We start from the raw sequence: 20489 nt of genomic DNA on the forward strand, positions 1-20489 counted from the left end.
GTAGATTCAACATGATCATTTATATCAATTTCAATTCATTACATCAAGCGCAAGCTCTAGATTATGGAACAACCACAAAAATACATCATTTTCCCCAGAATAGAATCAAAACTAGAATATGCTTACAATGAAAGGCTTCATCACCTCCCTAAATAGGGAGTTAGTTACCCATGGATGCAAGGAATGAAGGAGAAGAAGAGGCATCACCCTCCATTTTCGCACTTAGGGGCTCCTTAGCACACAAACCCACTTAAACCCAATATTTCTCTCTTTAAACTTAGCCAAAATATGAGATACCCCTCTAATATATCCCTTTAGCCATCTTTCTACCCCAAATATGTGGTCCTCCAACCCCCAGACCATTCAGAGCAATCCCCTAAATTAAGGGATTACATTTGGTGAAGAGAAAAGGAGACCATGCTGGCTTGTCTGTAAAAGAGGCGGGTGCCCGCGGACGAGGATGGCTACTAGATGATTTGGCGGGCGCCCGCGGGAGCATGGTGCCTCTGGAGACTTTGGCGGGCGCCTGCGGATTCCATGCGGGCGCCCGCGTCTGCTGGCTTCACTGCTTTCACCCCTTTTTACTTGAACTGCTTTGGATCGATCGATTGACACGGTCTTCATCCTAGGTATGATGCAGCAAAACTCACGAGCTCAATGAATCACTTGGCTTGGCCAAAATGATGGCTCCCAGCAACGGCGTGCTTTGATTCTTCAAGAATTCCTCAAAACTGCACTTTTAACTATTTTTGGGGAACCAATCCTGAAAGTAGACATAAACATACAAATAAAGCTAAAATATACATTATAATCAACTAATGGACTTAGCTAATGCAAATAAGGGCGCTTGAATATGCAATATTCGGCGCTTATCACACCCCCAAACTTACATTTTACTAGTCCCATAGCAAAACCAAAAATGAAACTCTTAACAAAAATGACAACATTTGAAATGCTATCAACATGCATCAATCATGGTGCAAGAAAATATATGCAGAGCTCAAATGTAACCTGGAACAGACAGAATATTGGAGACGGGATCATTAAGCAGACAACCTTGCATATATAAAGCCTTGATAAACAAAATGGCTAAACAAATTTTAATTCTCATACATCAACATCATAGTCTATATAAATACTTCAATTGTCATTTCTATAGTAGAAATCAACTCTAACTTCAGTGAAAGTGAACCGGATTCCCAATATGTGGCTTTTACCTTCTTTTTCCAATTTCAAAACACAAGCTTCAAATCATTGAATTCTCCTTTTTTAATGAGGTCTCTAAGGCATGAATTTATTTAAAAAACAACTTTTGCTGTTTTTAGCTATACCTTTTGAATCTTAAATTTGGAGATATTGGACACATACTTAGCCATTGAGCAATTCCAGGCTCTCCACAACCAAAAATAAAATTAAAAAAATTTGTTTATCACCACAAAAAGAGGATATGGAGCTGGATAAATCGAGATGACGCCCCAAACTCGCTATGGTTCAAAACCTAATAGACCTCTGTAAGCACTTGTTTCTATCAAATATGGTTTGCATACATGAATTAAATCCAAGATTTCCCACCTAGAATATTTCTACGAAACTTCCAAACTAATCACAGCGAGTATTACCATCTAAAATATATTGATTGCTTTGCGGAGCAACCCTGTATTAGGTACTCCGCAACTAAATGTTTACCAGTTGCACTACCATGGAGCTTAAGAACACTGGATTCATCAGAGTCAATGCATTTAGGTAGTTAAACAAAAATCTGCTTAGAATGTGTTCGAACATATGAGGAGGATTATATAGTCCCCATAAAAATGCCATAAGAAAGTCCAAATTCGTCAAATCATGATGATGTTTTTCACTCAAACTTTATTGAGCACGATCATCTACTGGTCCTCCATCAGTATATATTTTTGCATCTCACCTGTTTTGGTGCTTCAGAAATCGTGCTGAATGTAAATCAAATGATTACCAAAAAAGTATAATAGAAAGCAATTTATCTTAAAAAAAACCAAAGAATATAAGTCAAACAACAAAAACTGCGAGATAAAATGAATCATGAACCATTCAAGCATCAATATTGATGCACACAAATGCCCACAGCACACACTTTAACATCGTTGAGGCACTGACAAACAATAGTTGATAATCCATAACTAGAAAAAGAAAAGGGAAAAACAAAAAACTAAAAAAAAAAAAAAACTACAAGTACCTCTCAAACAGCTTAAATCTGCCATCAACTATAGCCGGAACTTGTCTCAAAGGATTTACTTCTGAAATCATAATAGGAAAAAGAAATACTCATTGCAGTAACTCCTTAGATACAATAACAACGTGTTATTGGTTGTCAATAAGAAACACTTCAAAATTTTCTTCTTTAGTCACCCGAAATACATAATAAGTTTATGCAACTACACTATCAGAAGAATGGCTTAAAGAACATGGAGTTTTCATTATCAAGTCTTAGCAAGAACGTAATATGCAATATAATATACTGTATACACATTAAGGGAGCACAAGTTTTGACAATGCTGTGCAAAATCTTAAGTTGTGTAGACTTCAAAGCTCTACCATTTCATGCCACTATAACTTGAAGAGAAGTGTGATAATATACTGAAGATGCAAGAAATTCATACTCTCTTTCTCTCTCTAGAATTCTTACATTTCAACAAAAAGATCCCCTTTCTTTCCATTCCTTCTCCTATTTATAGACATTTACAAATATTGACGGATTGCTGGATCTGGGCCTGTTCCTCCATAATTCCTGGTCACCTTTGATGGGCTTATTCGCGTTCGGCCCATATGGCAATGTCTTTTTATAGGCCGACCCAGCTATACGGACCGGATGTCGTATTTGCAAGTCATATCCGGCCCATGTCATCCTGGGCCTCTTCAACTGCCCCCATAATTGCCCCTTATTTAATAAGGGGGTAATTATTGATAGCGTCTCATCATGACGTTGACGGCTCGAGAAAACCACGTGGGGGAACGGATGGTCAGATCCAGAATCAATGTTCCGTGGCTCAATGAATTTCTCGCCTTCCTGACGCTTCGGCCCTCGGGTCCCCCTCGCCTTTATAAGGCTCTAGAATACCACTTCACGCCTTTTTACCGTCTCCATCATCAGTCAAATCTCTCTCTTTTTAGAACAGTGCTAAGCTTTTTCTGGTGAAATCCTTCAAGAGTCATTCTTCCAGCGATCTTGCAGTGCTCTTTGTTGTTCTCTACCTCAGAGGTTAGTTTTGTTCCTTTTTACTTTCGGCAGGCTTCTTTTTACCCCTTTTAGATCCTTCAAACACTTCCACCATGGTTGTAGATCTAGATGTTCTTCGTATGAGACTTAGACTTCCTGACGACATCGAAGTTAGGGTTTGCCCTAAGGATGTTAATATTATGACCGGTGCCGGCCTCCTGCCCGGCGAAGTTTTATTTACGAACCTTCAACTGAATGTCGTTAGGTTCCCTCTGCACCCCTTCTTTAGTTATGTCTTCAATAGACTGGGGATATCCCCCCTGCAGGTAAACCCCAATTTCTTTAGAATCATATCTGTTATGCTTCTGTTGATTCGTGACAGAAGTCTGGACCTTGACCTCATAGATCTTCTTCTGTGTTATAAGGTCAGTAAGATCCGAACTAATGAGCCCTTCTACCACCTCTACCCGTTCGAGAAGATGTCCATATGTACGGACACAATAAAATCTGAAAAGGGTTGGAGGGATAACATCGTGGGCATTAGTGGGGCTTGGTCTTCGCCGGCTGCAGAGGGTTACCCAATCCCGAGCGCCTTTGGCGTCTGTTCTGTTTCCTCATATAAGAAATTCAAATCTCACAAACATGATTGCCCCTGCGAAACATGCGTTCCCCGCTTTTGTACTTTCTTATGCCGCTCCTTAGGAATACCTTGTGATGACTTGAGCTACAGTGTTTGCAGGGATAGGAGTAATTACTTGAAGAAATACGTTCTGAACGATATTCCTTCCTGCTCAGACCTCTTTACTTCAGACAACCTCCTAGCGCTCTCATCACTCGGCTACAATATGAGCAGGCTTCAGATTCCTTCTTTTGGCAGGAAGAAAAATACTCCCCCAGCCACTCCTGCTGCTGGGGCAACCTCCTCTCCTGCATCAGCCTCTTCCTCAGCCACCATCTCTGACACTATCCCGAGCGCGGTGGCTACTGACTCTGTTGTCAGCACCCCTGCTGCCAACCCGAGCGCGTCTCCCCAAATTACCACAGCCCCTGCTGTCGCGGGGGGCGCTCGGGACAAAGAACGAGGCAAAAGGCCTCATCCTGACAGTGGAGTTGATACTGAGGAGGAACCTCTAATAAGAAGGACCCGGGTCTCCGGGCCGGGTGCTCTCTTGCATCGCCCGGTCAGGGCTCCTGCCCCCTCCGGGCCTATTACAGCTGGTGCCTCTGCTTCTGCTTCAGGCTCCCCTTCTCTGCCCACTTTACCACCATGGGCCCCTCGGTACACCCGAACGGATGGGACGTTCGTGAAACCGAACGAGACCATGCTGAAGGATGGCCAGACCGCCATGGCGTACTATAGGAGCATGTGGACTCCGAAAGACCTTGAGGCGGCGAAAGGCCTATCCCAGAAGGATGTGTTCAGCCGCTTTCCCCAATCTGCCATGGAGGTGACTTTTATTTTCCAACTTATGAATTCTCTCATATTATTTGGTCTTGTCTTCGCCCGACCCGACTATTGGCTTAACCGTTATTAATGTACATCTATGCAGACTTTGTTCGGAATGATGGCTATGCAGAAGCAGGTAGAGATGGGGAACGCCAGGGCTCGTAAATTTTCTGATAGCCTGGAGGTGGCCAATAAAGAAAACGACCTTCTCGCCAGCAAGAATACCGAGGTACTAGCTCGGCTTGAAAAAACTGAACAAGAAAGAGATGTCCTAAAGAAGGAGAACGACTCTCTTCAGGATGAGAATGATGCCCTCCAGCTGGAAAAGAGCGTCTGGCAGACTGAGCGTGACTCAATCAGAGACGAAAAGGCAGAGCTCCAGCGCCTTCTGGCTGATGAACAGTCTGCTCGGATGGCTTTTGAGAAGAGAGCTCTGGACGAGCGTACCGCTCTGATTGATACAATCAGCAGAGTGAACGGTGGGATGCTGGCTCTTCATGCTCGGTTCTCAAGGGTCGGCGCTCTTAGATATGCTCAAGGATTCCGAGAAGGTTTCTCCGACCGAGTTCCGGATGAGGGACAGACCAGCTCCACTCCAGATGAGGTTGACAAGGATTTAGGGATCGACCCTCTGGGGGTCTATGTTGACCTAGAACCCACCGAAGCGGAGCACATATTTGATGAGTGCCAGGACATTGCTTCCTCAAGGATCATTACAGCTCCTCCTACCGCTCTGTCTCTAACCGCTCCTCAATCGTCAACTGTGGTACCTCCCATAGCCACTGCTGACGTTGAACCCCAGCAGAATAATTCTGTCATTCATCTTGATTCCCCACCTCGTAAGGGTGAGACTGCTGATGGAACCGAGGAAGCGGGTCGGCACAACCAGGATGCTGTCGGTACTGAGGCAGCTAGCTAGGACTCCTCCGAACTCTTTGATTCCACACTTTTTTTTGTAACAATGTGACTTGAATATCTCATTTTTTGTAAACTCAATGCTTATTATAAATGAAATGACAGAACTCTTTTTCCCTTTTCCCTTTGTGTTGTGCTCTGTTCAACCTATATTCAATACATATATACCTTTTCTCTCTTTTCTTTTATATTAACTCTGTCGTGTGCTTGTTTATGGCAAGTGCTTGGCGTTCGGCTTGCGGTGCCAGCTGTCACTCTTCTTGCTCAAGTGCCTGGCGCTCGGCTAGAATGCCACTTGCCACTTGGCTTAAAATTTTTAGCAAGTGTCTGGCGTTCGGCTTATGGTGCCAGCTGCCACTTATCTTGCTTAAGTGCCTGGCGCTCGGCTAGAATGCCACTTGCCACTTGGCTTTAAATTTATAGCAGTGTCTGGCGTTCGGCTTGTGGTGCCAGCTGCCACTTATCTTGCTTAAATGCTTGGCGCTCGGCTAGAATGCCACTTGCCACTTGGCTTTAAATTTTTAGCAAGTGTCTGGCGTTCGGCTTGTGGTGCCAGCTGCCACTTATCTTGCTTAAGTGCCTGGCGCTCGGCTAGAATGCCATTTGCCACTTAGCTTTAAATTTTTTGCAAGTGTCTGGCGTTCGGCTTGTGGTGCCAGCTGCCACTTATCTTACTTAAGTGCCTGGCGCTCGGCTAGAATGCCACTTGCCACTTGGCTTTAAATTTTTTGCAAGTGTCTGGCGTTCGGCTTGTGGTGCCAGCTGCCACTTATCTTGCTTAAGTGCCTGGCGCTCGGCTAGAATACCACTTGCCACTTGGCTTTAAATTTTTAGCAAGTGTCTGGCGTTCGGCTTGTGGTGCCAGCTACCACTTATCTTGCTTAAGTGCCTGGCGCTCGGCTAGAATGCCACTTGCCACTTGGCTTTAAATTTTTTGCAAGTGTCTGGCGTTCGGCTTGTGGTGCTAGCTGCCACTTATCTTACTTAAGTGCCTGGCGCTCGGCTAGAATGCCACTTGCCACTTGGCTTTAAATTTTTAGCAAGTGTCTGGCGTTCGGCTTGTGGTGCCAGCTGCCACTTATCTTGCTTAAGTGCCTGGCGCTCGGCTAGAATGCCACTTGCCACTTGGCTTTAAATTTTTTGCAAGTGTCTGGCGTTCGGCTTGTGGTGCCAGCTGCCACTTATCTTGCTTAAGTGGCTGGCGCTCGGCTAGAATGCCACTTGCCACTTGGCTTTAAATTTTTAGCAAGTGCCTGGCGCTCGGCTAGAATGCCACTTGCCACTTGGCTTTAAATTTTTTGCAAGTGCCTGGCGCTCGGCTAGAATGCCACTTGCCACTTGGCTTTAAAATTTTTAGCAAGTGTCTGGCGTTCGGCTTGTGGTGCCAGCTGCCACTTATCTTGCTTAAGTGCCTGGCGTTCGGCTAGAATGCCACTTGCCACTTGGCTTTTTTTTTATATCTATTTTTTTTTTTAGCAACCCATTGAAGAAGAAAGTTATTTTTGTAAATTTCAGTAATTTGCACATTCATACGTACTTGATTGACAACAAACAACATCCAATTAAAGCCGAAACTTAGCTTTTATTGGTAGTACCTCTTCAGAGACGTGGCGTTCCAGGGCTTGCTGACCAACCTTCTCGCCATGGTTTCCAATGTATATGCTCCCTTGCCTATGACTTCTGCGATTCTGTATGGGCCTTCCCAGGGTGGCATCATTTTTTTGACTATCCCCACCTTTCTTTTCAGAACCAGATCGCCAGGGGCAAAATCCCTGTGTTTCACTCTTTTGTTGTGACTATTCGCCAATACTTGCTGATATGATGCTAACCTTATGGCTGCAGCGTCCCTCCTTTCGTCTATCATATCGAGGTTCAATCTTAACATCTTGTCGTTCTGATCTCGACTCCATGCTAAGCTTCTGATAGTGGGGACCAAGTGCTCAACCGGTATAACTGCCTCGGTACCATATGCCATTGCAAACGGGCTCTCCCCAGTCGGCCGCCTTGGGGTGGTTCTGTAAGCCCATAGAACGTTCGGGAGCTCATCCAACCACTTCCCTTTATGGTCTTCCAGCTTCTTCTTAATGCAGGCGAAAATGGTTCTGTTTGTGATTTATGCTTGTCCGTTGGCCTGAGGATGACTTATTGCAGCCAACTTCTGGTTGATTCTATACTCCTCCAGCAGCTCTCTTACTTGCCTGCTGTCGAGGTTTGTGCCATTGTCCATGACTATTGATCTTGGAACGCCGAAACGACAGATAATATTGTTCCAAATAAATCGTCTCACATGAGTCTGAGTCACGCTAGGATATGGTTCTGCTTCCACCCACTTAGTGAAGTAATCCGTGGCCAGTAACACATACTTGTTCTGAGCTCTTGCAGTTGGCAGAGAACCGACCACATCCATCCCCCATTGCGCGAAAGGCCATGGCGAGGCCATTACGTGCAATTCCTCAGGTGGTTGGTGGATCAATGGTCCGTATCGTTGGCATTTATCGCACCTTCGAGAGAACTCCTTCGCATCTCTTGACATGTTTGGCCAGAAATACCCTTGTGTCATTGCTTTATGCGCTAACGATCTTCCCCCAGAATGATTGCCACACACACCCTCATGAATAGCTCGCAATACCTGCTGCGACTCCGCGGGGGTGACACACTTCAAGTATGGGCCAGAGTAGGACCTTCTGTACAGCTGGTTACGCACGATGGCGTACTTTGCAGCATTCTTTTTGAGTCTCCTAGCTTCATCCTTTTGCATAGGAAAAACGCCATCTCGAATATAAGTAATGATGGGGTCAATCCAACTCGGTTCATACGGTATTACGTTGACTTGCCAAGGGTCAGAGTCCAAGGGTTCTTCGAAAATAGATGGCTGGGTCAATATTCCTACTGGAATCACCCTCGCCAATGTTTCACCGGAACTCGAAGCACTACATGCTAACCGGTCCGCATCTGCATTCTGTTCCCTCGGTAACTGTATGAATTCAATCTTTGCAAAGTCCTTGGCTTTATGCAGAACGGCAGAACGATATGCCCCCATCGTGTCATCCTTGGTCGCGTACTCACCATTTACCTGCCGAAGAATCAACTGCGAGTCACTATACACAGTCAAACTTTTGACCTGTAGCTCTCTGGCCAACTTTAACCCATTTAGCAACGCCTCGTATTCCGCTTCATTATTGGTAGCTCGGAACTCAAGTCTGAGTGCTTGACTCAAAGAAGTACCCTCTGGGGTTTGCAGTTTGACCCCAATTCCAGCCCCCATCTGGTTAGAGGAGCCATCCACAAAAAGTTTCCAAGAGCCGCATCTAAGGTCTTCTTCCGTATCCTCGGAATCACATTCTAGCAGGAAATCGGCTACCGCTTGCCCTTTGACAGCTGTTCTCGGCTCATACGTTATGTCAAATAAACTCAACTCTATGGCCCACTTTGTCATTCTGCCCGAGAGCTCTGGCTTGTGCATAAGCGTTCTGATTGGAAAAGTTGTTAGAACAGCTATAGGGTGGGATTCGAAATAATGCCTCAACTTTCTTTTTGCATTTACAAGTGCAAGTATCACCCGTTCGGCCTTTGAGTATCTTTGTTCTGCCTCTGTCATTGTTTTGCTTACATAAAATACCGAGTATTGCACCCCTTCCTTGCAACGAATCAGAACGGCACTTGTCGCGACACCAGATACTCCAAGATATAGAAATAACTTTTCTTCTGGATCCGGGGCTGACAGGACTGGTGGATTCTGCATATATTCCTTCAAATGAGTCAATGCTTGTCGTTGCTCATCCCCCCAGACCTGCATTCCATGGCTCCGAATCGTGTCAAAGAACGGCTTGCAGTGATCTGACAATTTTGAAATGAATCGACTTAATGCAGCTATTCGTCCTGTGAGGGCTTGCACCTCTCTGATCGTCTTTGGCTCGGCATTCTTAATCAAAGCCTCTGCTTGAGCGGGGCTAACTTCGATGCCTCTGCGGTTGATCACGTGTCCCAAAAACTGACCGGAACTCACACCGAACGAGCACTTGGTTGGATTGAGCCTCATCCCATATCGCTTCAGTACATCAAATACATCTTGCAGATGCTTCAGATGATCATCCTTCTTCCTACTCTTTACCACCATATCATCAATATAGGCTTCCACAATCTTTCCCATTTGATTCTTAAAAATTTTGCTAACAAGTCTTTGATAAGTTGCTCCCGCATTCTTTAGTCCGAAAGGCATAACTTTGTAGCAGTATGTTCCTCGCTCGGTTACAAAGAAAGTTTTTTCTTCATCTGCGGGGTTCATAGGGATCTGATTATAACCTGAATAAGCGTCCAGAAAGGTTAAACGCTCATACCCGGTGGTGGCATCCACCATTTGATCAATCTTAGGCAGCGGGAAGCTGTCCTTCGGACAGGCTTTGTTCAAATTGGTGAAATCAATGCATACTCGCCATCTCCCATTCTTCTTCTGCACGACAACGACGTTGGACAACCAATCAGGGTAGTGCACTTCTCTGATAAATCCCGCATCAAGCAGCCTATCGACTTCTTCCGCTATGATTCGATTGCGTTCTGGAGCAAATCTTCGCTGCTTCTGTTTCACTGGTTTGAAATTGGGATTGACATTCAGGGAATGACAGGATACGGAGGGATTAATTCCAGGCATGTCTAGGTGACTCCATGCAAATACGTCGGCATTGTGGGACAAGAAATCCACTAGCTCTTGCTGCTCTTCTCTGGTCAGTCTTATACCTACTCTGGTAGTTCGTTCTGGCCTGGACTGATCGATCTGCACATCCAGAAGGGGCTCTTCGGTCAAGTCAACTGACTCCTCCACCCTATTCTGCTCGGGCGGAGGTTCCTGTAATTGCTATCTGGGGCTTGCCGATCGGACGGACGCCTTCCCTTTCCCAGCATACTTTAGTGTGACGGAATAACACTCTTTGGCTGCAACCTGATCCCCCCGAATGTCTATCACTTTATCTTCATCGGGTCCGAGGCACCTTATGACCTGATGCAGAGTCGAGGGTACACCATGGACTCTGTGAATCCATCCTCTTCCCATCAGGAGATTATACGAGGGGTGAATTTCTACAACCACAAAGGTTTCCATAAGAGCTCGTTCTGCAGCTTGAACTTCTACTTCCACCATCCCGACGGGCTCCACCCTCTTGCCATCGAACCCTAACAGGGGATTTCCAGTGGGCTTGAGCCTCTCTGGTTTAATCTCGAGCCGATCAAATGTGTCCCTCGGCATGACATTCGCACTGCTCCCGGGATCGATCAGAACTCTGCGCACCAAGCAGTCCGCCACTGTTAAACTGACTACCAACGGGTCTTCATGGGGGACTTGAACACGCTGCAGGTCTGTCCTTTCGAACTTTATCTGCATCGACGTGATCTGCTGGTGTAGAGTATTCACACTGCTGACCCTTTTCTTCATCTGCGCCTGCCGTAGGCGTGCTCGGAGTAGCTCATCTGACTCTTCACTAGGCTCGGGTCGACCGTGGATAGCATTGATTATACGAACTGGTTGTGAATTGTGGGAGCTTTGTTTGTGACTCCTTTTTATTTGTTCCGCCGGTCGATTCTGCTCTATCGCCGAGCCTTGAACATAACTCGCGAACTCCCCTCTAGCTATCAACATCTCCACTTGCCTTCTCAAATTCCTGCACTCGTTAGTCTGATGACCGAAATCGGAATGGAAAGCACAATGTTTAGTCTGATCCCTCTGTTCGAGGGGTTGCCTAATTGGTAGTGGTGGATGAAACTTATCTTTGTTCTCCTGATATAGCCTCGCCAGAGTGACCTTCAGCGGAGTAATCAGCTCTTCCTCCCTGGACCTCTTTTCTGCCTTCCAGGAGGTCTGACGCTGCGGCTGAGTTTGCTTCTGCCTGATCTTTGCCTTGGACTTCTCCTCGGTCGACACGAGCGACGCTGTCCGAGCATTGGCTGCCTCCTCTTCTTCTAGGCGCACAAAGCCGTCGGCTCTTTCATTAAGTTCATCCATAGTCGTCGGCGTGTTCACTACCAGACTGGTATGGAACGGAATGCCACGTGTCATGGCCAACTTGAAGGCTTGAACCGCTGTAGAAGGGTGGCATTCGATCACCATACTCTTAGTGAGATTAAACCTGGTGAGAAAAGCCTGGAGACGTTCATCTTTGTGCTGTCTCATTGTGAATAGGCTTAAGATGTCCTTTGGCGGGCGCTTGTTCCCATAGTACTGACTTATGAACCGATCGCACAGATCTCGGAAGCTACCAATGGAGCTCTTAGGCAAGTTCTTGAACCAGCTGAACGCCGGTCCAGCTAGGCTTGTAGGGAAACATTTGCACATTAAAGCATCATTTTCCGTATTCAGGGCCATCTTCAACTGGATATGGTACACATGATCGATCGGATCGGTTGTTCCGTCAAACAGAATAAACACTGGCATAGCAAACTTCCTTGGATGAGGGGCATTCGGGATCTCGTCAGTGAATGGTGAATCAACCGTTCGAGCTGCGGATCGGAGCGCTTCATTCTCTCTTTGGCGCCCAGTGGTAGCTCTGTGGGCTACGGTTCTGCTCTCCGAACCACGATGAGTGATTGTAGCCATGGAAGGCCGGTAGGACGGATCGAACGACCGTTCCTCTATGAGCTCTCTTTGCCAAGGCGACGCAACTCGGCGGCGATCAACCTCTGTCACCTCGTCTCGGTTGAACCTTTCCTGATGTGGATCTAAGGTCATGGCTTCATTCTGTCTGATCTGCTCATGTCGCGGATCAACATGAGTTGATCCTTCGTGATCCTCAACTCGACGAACATTTGGCGGCAAATTGTCCATCATCCTTTCATCACGGTGATGAGCTGACTGATTGTTCTCGTCCTGCTCGCCCTGATGCGCGATATTAGATTGAACACCTCCTTCACCGACCGGAAGTGGATGCGAAACCGCAGGTATTTGCTGATGTTGCATTCCAGCTTTTAATTCTGCATTCTCTTTTTTGAGAGCTTCGATCAAGTTCATCAACTCCTCAAGCTTCGTTTGCTGGATAGCCTCCATCGGATTGGAGCTTTCACCTATCATTATTCCTGAACGGAGTAAAGGCATTAATCTCAGATTCGCGAGTAGATCTGAGCTTCGTGAGTGCGAATTTTTCAGATCTGGTTTCGAATTCTTCAAATTATGCCTACGGTTGACGAGATCTGAATTGTCCGAATTCTAAATCTGTCAGATCCTGCCACAATCGAGCAACTCGTTGTTGCGTTGTTCCGAAGCCACTTCCGCCAAAGCAGCAGGAACTAAGATTCTTCCAGAGTAGGTCACAATCGCTCAGATCTGGATTCAACTCCCAAAGGTTGAGTTTCGTTTTCACGAATTGGTCTGAATCCACACGATATTGATCAGTTGATCAATCAATCTTCAATGCTTCCCACAGACGGCGCCAATTGAAGATGCAAGAAATTCATACTCTCTTTCTCTCTCTAGAATTCTTACATTTCAACAAAAAGATCCCCTTTCTTTCCATTCCTTCTCCTATTTATAGACATTTACAAATATTGACGGATTGCTGGATCTGGGCCTGTTCCTCCATAAGTCCTGGTCACCTTTGATGGGCTTATTCGCGTTCGGCCCATATGGCAGTGTCTTTTTATGGGCCGACCCAGCTATACGGACCGGATGTCGTATTTGCAAGTCATATCCGGCCCATGTCATCCTGGGCCTCCTCATATACTGATTTCTTCTTCATGTCCTTTTGCTTGTCAGTATTTATGTGTCAAAGTTGTAAAAGGTATTGTGTTATCGAAATACAATCCAACTCCATTTTCTGCATATCCCTGCAACTATTTTTCTTATTTTCTTGCAATTTAGTTCCTAGCTAATCATTCATAATTGTTAGTTGATTGAGTATGGTCGGTACCGTGGCTGCAGATAATATAATATCCTAGGAGAAGCCACCATAACCTGATAAACCGCGTTTACCTTAGGAGAACAATATATTAAAGAAATTTCAGCCCGAGTTTTTTCTTTTTCTTTTTTCTTTTTTTTCCGGTGATCTGAATATTGTGAAAAGGGGGTTTTAGTTTTCTATAGCTCTCTTATTCTGACACTGCCTGGATCAATTTTTACTGATCAAAATAAGCCCCACAACATCAACAACATATAGTATTTTAATCTCAAGTTCTTTGATATCAAATCAGTAAGTACCAGTACCACACATCTTCACAAGTATATACTCAAAGCTCCAAAATTATGGAGCAATACATATATATACATATATATATATGGAATTATGGACACGAATATATATATATATATATAACCATATACTGACATAAGCACTCGTTACAATAAAATTCAAGGACTAACCTGCAAATTCAGGGGCTAAATGTTGACGCTTGAAAAGATCTACTTTGATCTCCTCAAAATCAATTCCATATGCCCTAAAACCAAAAAGCTTAACAGAAATCAGCCCAAAATTTATTGAAAGAAATAAATAAAAATAAATTGAATCACAGATGAAGTAATATCAATTTCAACGTAATATTTACAAATTCAACAAAATATATATATGTGTGTGTGTGTGTGTGTGTGTGTGTGTGTGAGTGAGCAAAGATTACTTGCAGAAGAGGAGAATTGCACGAGACGGTTGGGACATTCGATCGACAAACTTTTAGCTTCATCGTTCTCTCTCTGCGGGTTTTGCAGCTTGCTTTGGTGTGTGTAGAATGGAGTCAGCTATTTATGGTAGTTGCTGAGGTCGCCCCGCCAAATTTATCCAGTATGGTATAGTATAATGTATTTATTTTTAGTTTCAAATGAGTGTTGAGTAATGAGAGATATTTGTATTTAATTAAAATGATTAACTGTTCCCATCTCCAAACTATGATTAAGTTTATAATAGGACACCCCATTCTTGTTTATGAATTGTACCGTGTTTAAGGTCAACTTAAATGCGCTAACTTTGTGCGGTATTCGTTTTGAATTTTAACATATTGAAATGTATTAAATAGTTAATTTTTAAATATTTGTTTAAGTTTCTAATTTAGTTGATTGAATATGTAATGTCAAAGTGTTCATTAACTTTATTTGATTATGAAAAATCCTTTTTTATTTTATTTTAAATTTTTGGGTAAATAGTTTGTGATGGATGTATAAAATACTTGTGAATAAGAGTAGGTTGTCAAATTAACGCACTATCACATAAAATTGAGATAGGCTCTACCGATTACGATAAGAATTACAGATTACGATAAGGATTAAACTTACAGATTACGATAAGGATTAAGCCTATGGATTAAGTTGAGGATAACTTTATGTGGCATCCTGAGCTAAGCCTTGTAAAGAAAGGGGGAGTCACCTGACCTAAGCCTTATAAAGAAAGGGGGTTAATCAACGTTTTGAGGTATGTAATAAATCCTAACTCAATTTCTTGATTTTTCTAGAGAGATTATTTCGCACGTTGACTTGTTCGTCGGAACCTACTCCACCGATAACACATCGGTACTTGCAGGATCACCTTTTCTTCTCTTTATTTAAAAAGTCAGATCAAATCTTTAGTCGCTTCCGTTGCTACAATAAACTCTGCCTCTGTCGTAGAAAGAGCAATACACTTCTGAAGTCTCGATTGTCAACCTACAACCTCACCTGCAAAAGTGATCAAATAACCCGAAGTAGACCTACGAGTATCCACATCCCCTGCCATATCTGCATCTGTGTAGCCAACTAACAATGGTTGTTCGTTTCCCAAACCAAGTCTCAAACTGGAAGTGCCTCGAAGATATCTCATGATCCACTTCACTGCATTCCAATGCTCTCTTCCCGGATTTGACAAGAATCAGCTAACTAGACCAACTGCATGGGCTATATATAGTCTTGTGCAAATCATTGCATACATCAAACTTCCTACTGCTGAGGCGTAAGGAACTCTTTCCATGTCTCCCTTTTCCTTATCTGTAGAAGGACATTCCTTTGTACTCAGTCTGAAGTGGGTAGCAAGAGGAGAGCTAACCACTTTAGAGTTGTCCATATTGAACCTCTGAAGCACTTTTTCAATGTACTCCTCCTGTGACAAATATAACTTCTTGGCACTCCTGTCACGACTGATTCTTATGCCAATAATTTTCTTTGCTGGCCCCAAATCCTTCATAGCAAATGACTTACTCAATTGCTTCTTCAACTGTTCAATCCTTGAAGCATTCCTGCCAATAATCAACATGTCATCCACAAAAAGCAGTAGAATAATAAAATCATCATCAAAGAATTTATAAATAAATACACAGTGATCAGAAGTTGTCTTCTTGTAGCCTTGCTTCCCATAACAGACTCAAACTTCTTATACCACTGTCTCGGTGCTTGTTTCAAACCATATAGGCTTTTCTTCAGCTTGCACACATAATCCTCTTTCCCTTTCACTTTGAAACCCTCAAACTGCTTCCTATAAATCTCTTCCTCCAAATCACCATGAAGGAAGGCAGTTTTCACATCCATCTGCTCAACTTCCAAGTCAAGACTAGCTGCTAGGCCGAGTGCTATACGAATTGATGACATCTTTACGGAAAGAAGATCTCATCAAAGTCAATACCTTTTCTCTGACCGAACCCTTTGACAACCAATCTAGCTTTGTACCGTGGCCGTGAAGATAACTCATTTTGCTTCTTCCTATAAATCCACTTGTTTTCCAAAGCTCTTTTTCCTTTAGGTAGCTTCACTAACTCAAAGGTGTGGTTATCATGCAATGACTGCATCTCATCTTACATGGCCTCAACCCACTCTATCTTTTGTTCATCTTCTATGGCTTCTGCAAAACACTGGGGCTCTCCCCCGTCAGTCAATAACACATACTGCTCTGCTGAATACCGAGTGGAAGGACGTCAGTCTCTTGCAGACTTCCTGGATGGAATCACTGGTGGAATCTCTGGCGCTGTCAACTGCTCATCAATCTCAACATCTCCCTGAACCTGTAAGGGAACATCCACATCACCTGTACACTGGTGGTCATCCTGACCATCATTCTCAACCTGAAATGGCAGATTCTTCAGAGGAGCTAGATCCATATCAGTCAAGATATCACCTTGTTGAGACATAGATTTCCCTGCTTTCTTAATATCTTGAATCATCTGATATTTTACAAACACGACATCTCTGCTTCTCACAATTTTCTTCTCAACTGGATCATAAAGCTTGTATCTAAACTCATCTTGGCCATAGCCAAGGAATATACACTGTCGCGTTTTCACATCAAGTTTGGACCTTTCATCTTTTGGAATATGCACAAATGCTTTGCACCCAAAAACCCGCAGATGATTATAGGATACATCCTTACCTGTCCAAACTCGGTCTGGCACATCAAACTGTAGAGGAACACAGGGTGTAAGATTCGACACATGAACAACTGTGCTCAATGCCTCCCCCCAAAAAGATTTTGGCAATTGGGCTTGTGCAAGCAAACATCTCACTCTCTCAACCAGTGTCCTGTTTATCCTTTCCGTTACGCCATTCAACTGAGGAGTTTTTGGAGTTGTCTTTTGATGCCGGATACCCTGTTGTCTACAATACTCATCAAAAGGACCAGAATACTCTCCGCCATTATCAGTACGAATGCATCTCAGTTTCTTCCCAGTCTGTCTCTCAACTAGGGCTTGGAATTGCTTGAACACTGCCAACACTTGGTCTTTTGAATTCAAGGTATATACCCTCAACTTCCTTGAATAGTCATCTATGAAGGTCACAAAGTATCTAGACCCACCAAGTGTTCTCGTCTTCATAGGGCCACACACATCCGAATGTACCAAATCCAGTATCTCTGACTTTCTCGAATGAGGAGAATTCTTGAAGGAGACTCTACTCTGTTTCCCTGACAAACAATGAGTACACCTTTTCAGAAGTGTACTTTTTAGTCCACATAGTATATTTTTCTTCCCTGGTAGAGCTAATCTTTTCTCACTCATGTGAGCCAGTCTCTTGTGCCACAATTCTGTTGTATCATTATCCTCCATCGCATTACCAATGTCGTTGGAGATCTTTGTTTGTAGAACGTACAGTGTAGAGTGCTTCATACCTCGAGCCATAACCATAGCATCCCTAGTGAGCTTCCACTGGCCATCACTGAAAATGCTGCAATACCCTTCATCATCAAGTTTACCTGCAGAAATCAAATTCAAGCGAATGTCAGGAATATGCTTCACATCTCTGAGAACTAACCTCGTGCCATTATTCATCTTCAGATACACATCCCCAATTCCAATGACTTTAACCAAGCCATCGTTGCCCATCTTTACTGTTCCAAAATCACTAGATTTATAAGATGTAAAGAAATCCTTCTAAGATGTAGCATGAATGGAGGCACCACTGTCAATCACCCAACTAGTCTCATGGTATGCAACATTAATCATCTCATCATCATAAACAATGAGGAAGTCTGCAGGAGTGGTGGTAGCAACTCTGTCATCGCCATCTTTATCATCTCCATTCTTCGTTCCCTTCCCTTTCTCATTCTTGTTTTCTTTCTTCAATTGCCTGCAATATTTCTTGATGTGTCCCTTTTTCCCTCAACGATGACACTCAACATTTGCAAACTTGTTGAACTTGCTTCTGTTGTTATCTCTGTTCTTCGGACCTCTGCTCTTACTTCTCCCCCTCTTTTCTGTAACCAAGATCTCTGACTGTGAAGAAGATCCATGTGTTTTTCTTCTTATCTCTTCATTTAGCAAACAACTTTTGACCATATCCATTGTGATTACATCTTTTGGAGCGGAGTTAGACAATGAAGTTCTGAGCGTCTCCCACGAGTCCGGTAATGAACCAAGTAACCATAACCCTTGTATCTCATCATCAAACTTAATACCCATTCCTGCCAGCTGATTAATAATTCCTTGGAATGTATTCAGGTGATCAGATAAAGAGTCCCGTCCTGGTATCTCAAAGCCATCATCTGCTTAATCAGAAATAATTTATTATTTCCAGTCTGTCTAGCATATAGTTGTTCAAGCTTACTCCATAGAGAACGTGCATGTGTCTCTCCACTAATATGGTTCAAAACATTATCATCTACCCACTGCCTGATATACCCACACACCTGTCGATGTAACAAAGTCCATTCCACATCAGATTTGTTTTTTGGTTTTTCAGCACTAAACACCGGTAGGTAATAATCTTTCATATAAAGAAGATCCTCCATTTTTCCTTTCCATATGTGATAATTTGAACCATTTAAATTAATCATTCTACTCGTATTTGCTTCCATAACTCAAACTGCCAACTTGGCAATCTATCAACCTAGAGCTCTGATACCACTTTGTTGGGAGATATGACAATAAACAAACACAGCCGAATAATTCTTCTCCCTATATGCAAGCAAATATAGTATATCTCTACTTTTATATGTGCTGAAAATAATAGAGAACAAATCAATCACACCAAGCCGCAAGAACACAAATAATTTTTTACGTGGAAAACTTCCCCAGTGTAAGGAAGAAAAACCACGGGACCTAGTCCAGTTAAAATCTCCACTATCAACCAAATAATGGGTACACAAATTCTTCTCTAATCGCAATTAGAGGCTACAAAACATCTCATCAAGATAGCAACAATCTTGGCAAAAAAATTAGAGAGAAAAATACCAAAACCTGGTTACTGTTCACGGGCACGAATCACTGTTCCTGAGCTCAAAATCTGATCTCCACCGTTCAGATTGTGCGTCACTGAGTCATGAACCTCTCCTCCAAATTTCAGCTTGATCGGACCACGGACGAAGCGGAATCGGACGTTTGATCAAACCTGGGCAGAATGGAAAAACCTGCGTTTTTCTTCTCTTTGTTCTTTCACTTGCAGCTGACCTCTCTCTCTTTTTATACTAACTTCTTTAAGGTTTTCTTTTCCCTAAAGACTGGGCTTTGGGTTTTTAATAAAACCCACTTGGGCTTTCCTCCATATAGAAGGAAATAAACCCAACAACACAAACATTTAAATGTGCTGTTTACCAGACATTTGAATGTCTATACTGGTTAGAGTTTTCTCTACTGGTTAGAGTTGCTTGCTTTTTTCTTCAACTTTCTTTGGGCTTTCTTCCTGTTTTCTTGGTTTGTCTTCTTGGTTTGTTTTTCTTTTTGTTTTCCTGTTTTTAACTGTGTTTTCTTCGGTGCTGGTGGGTGTACTATGTCTTTCATTTCGTGTTATTCTGGTTTCCATCTTCGCTTGTGTTATGGTGTTATCTTCCTCTGGGTGTGGTGGAGTGTGTTCCCGATTTATGATCTCTGGTTCTATGTTCCATTGGGTCGTTTTCTCTTGTCCTTTAGTTGGGCGGTTTTTTCCCGCCGGTGGGTGGAGCCGGCTATGGCGACTATTTCTGTTTGTTGCATATGAGTATTGTTTCATCGCTAGCGATTTTTCTCGTCTATAGTTATGGGTTTGATTGGGTGGTTTTCGGTCATGAAAAGTTGGTCTTGGGTGGTCTTTTGATGGCTGATGGTTAGGTCTTTCTGGCTCATAGGTCTCTGGTTCAGGCTGCCACGTGGGTGGATGGAGTTGTGTCTGAGATTTTTTTGGGGTACGTGGTTGGTGGGATGGTGGTGGGCCCTTCATTTATGGTTGTTGTTTTCAATTCCCTCTCCACCTCATACTTTTTTAGTGGCACTGCGGATACACGTGGGTCTCATTCTTCTTTTTTTCCCGTTTGTGGTGTAGCTTATTGTGCTTCCTCTAAACGCTTTCTATTCTGGCCTCACTATACCGTTTTGGGCTTGGGGTTGGTTGACGTGTGGTCTTATGCAGTTTGTGCTCTCTAATGTTGTAGTCACTACAAGAAATTTGGTTTTCAGTGACAATCAAATATGTCCCTAAAAGCCCTAAGACCATCCCTAATGATCGAATTTGACCGTCCCTAATAGTTGCGTCACAAAAGATTTTTAGGGACGGTAAAAATTATCCGTCCCTAAGAAAATCAACCTTTAGGGACGGACTTACTGTCC

The 20489-nt window shown here is 43.5% G+C and overlaps 1 long non-coding RNA gene across 1 annotated transcript; it reads right to left on the reverse strand.

Moving 5' to 3' along the window:
* On the reverse strand, window positions 1-14291 carry LOC132286652 (uncharacterized). Its single transcript, XR_009472831.1, has 4 exons — window positions 14142-14291; window positions 13891-13964; window positions 2210-2270; window positions 1-763 (listed from the first exon to the last, which is right to left on the reverse strand). It is a non-coding gene; the product is annotated as an uncharacterized LOC132286652 (long non-coding RNA).
* Between the last annotated feature and the right edge of the window lie 6198 nt (window positions 14292-20489).

Source organism: Cornus florida, unplaced genomic scaffold (assembly GCF_030987335.1).
Source record: "Cornus florida cultivar Cherokee Brave unplaced genomic scaffold, ASM3098733v1 CherokeeBrave_3.0.0_Hap2_Chr11, whole genome shotgun sequence".
NCBI classification, from domain to species: domain Eukaryota; kingdom Viridiplantae; phylum Streptophyta; class Magnoliopsida; order Cornales; family Cornaceae; genus Cornus; species Cornus florida.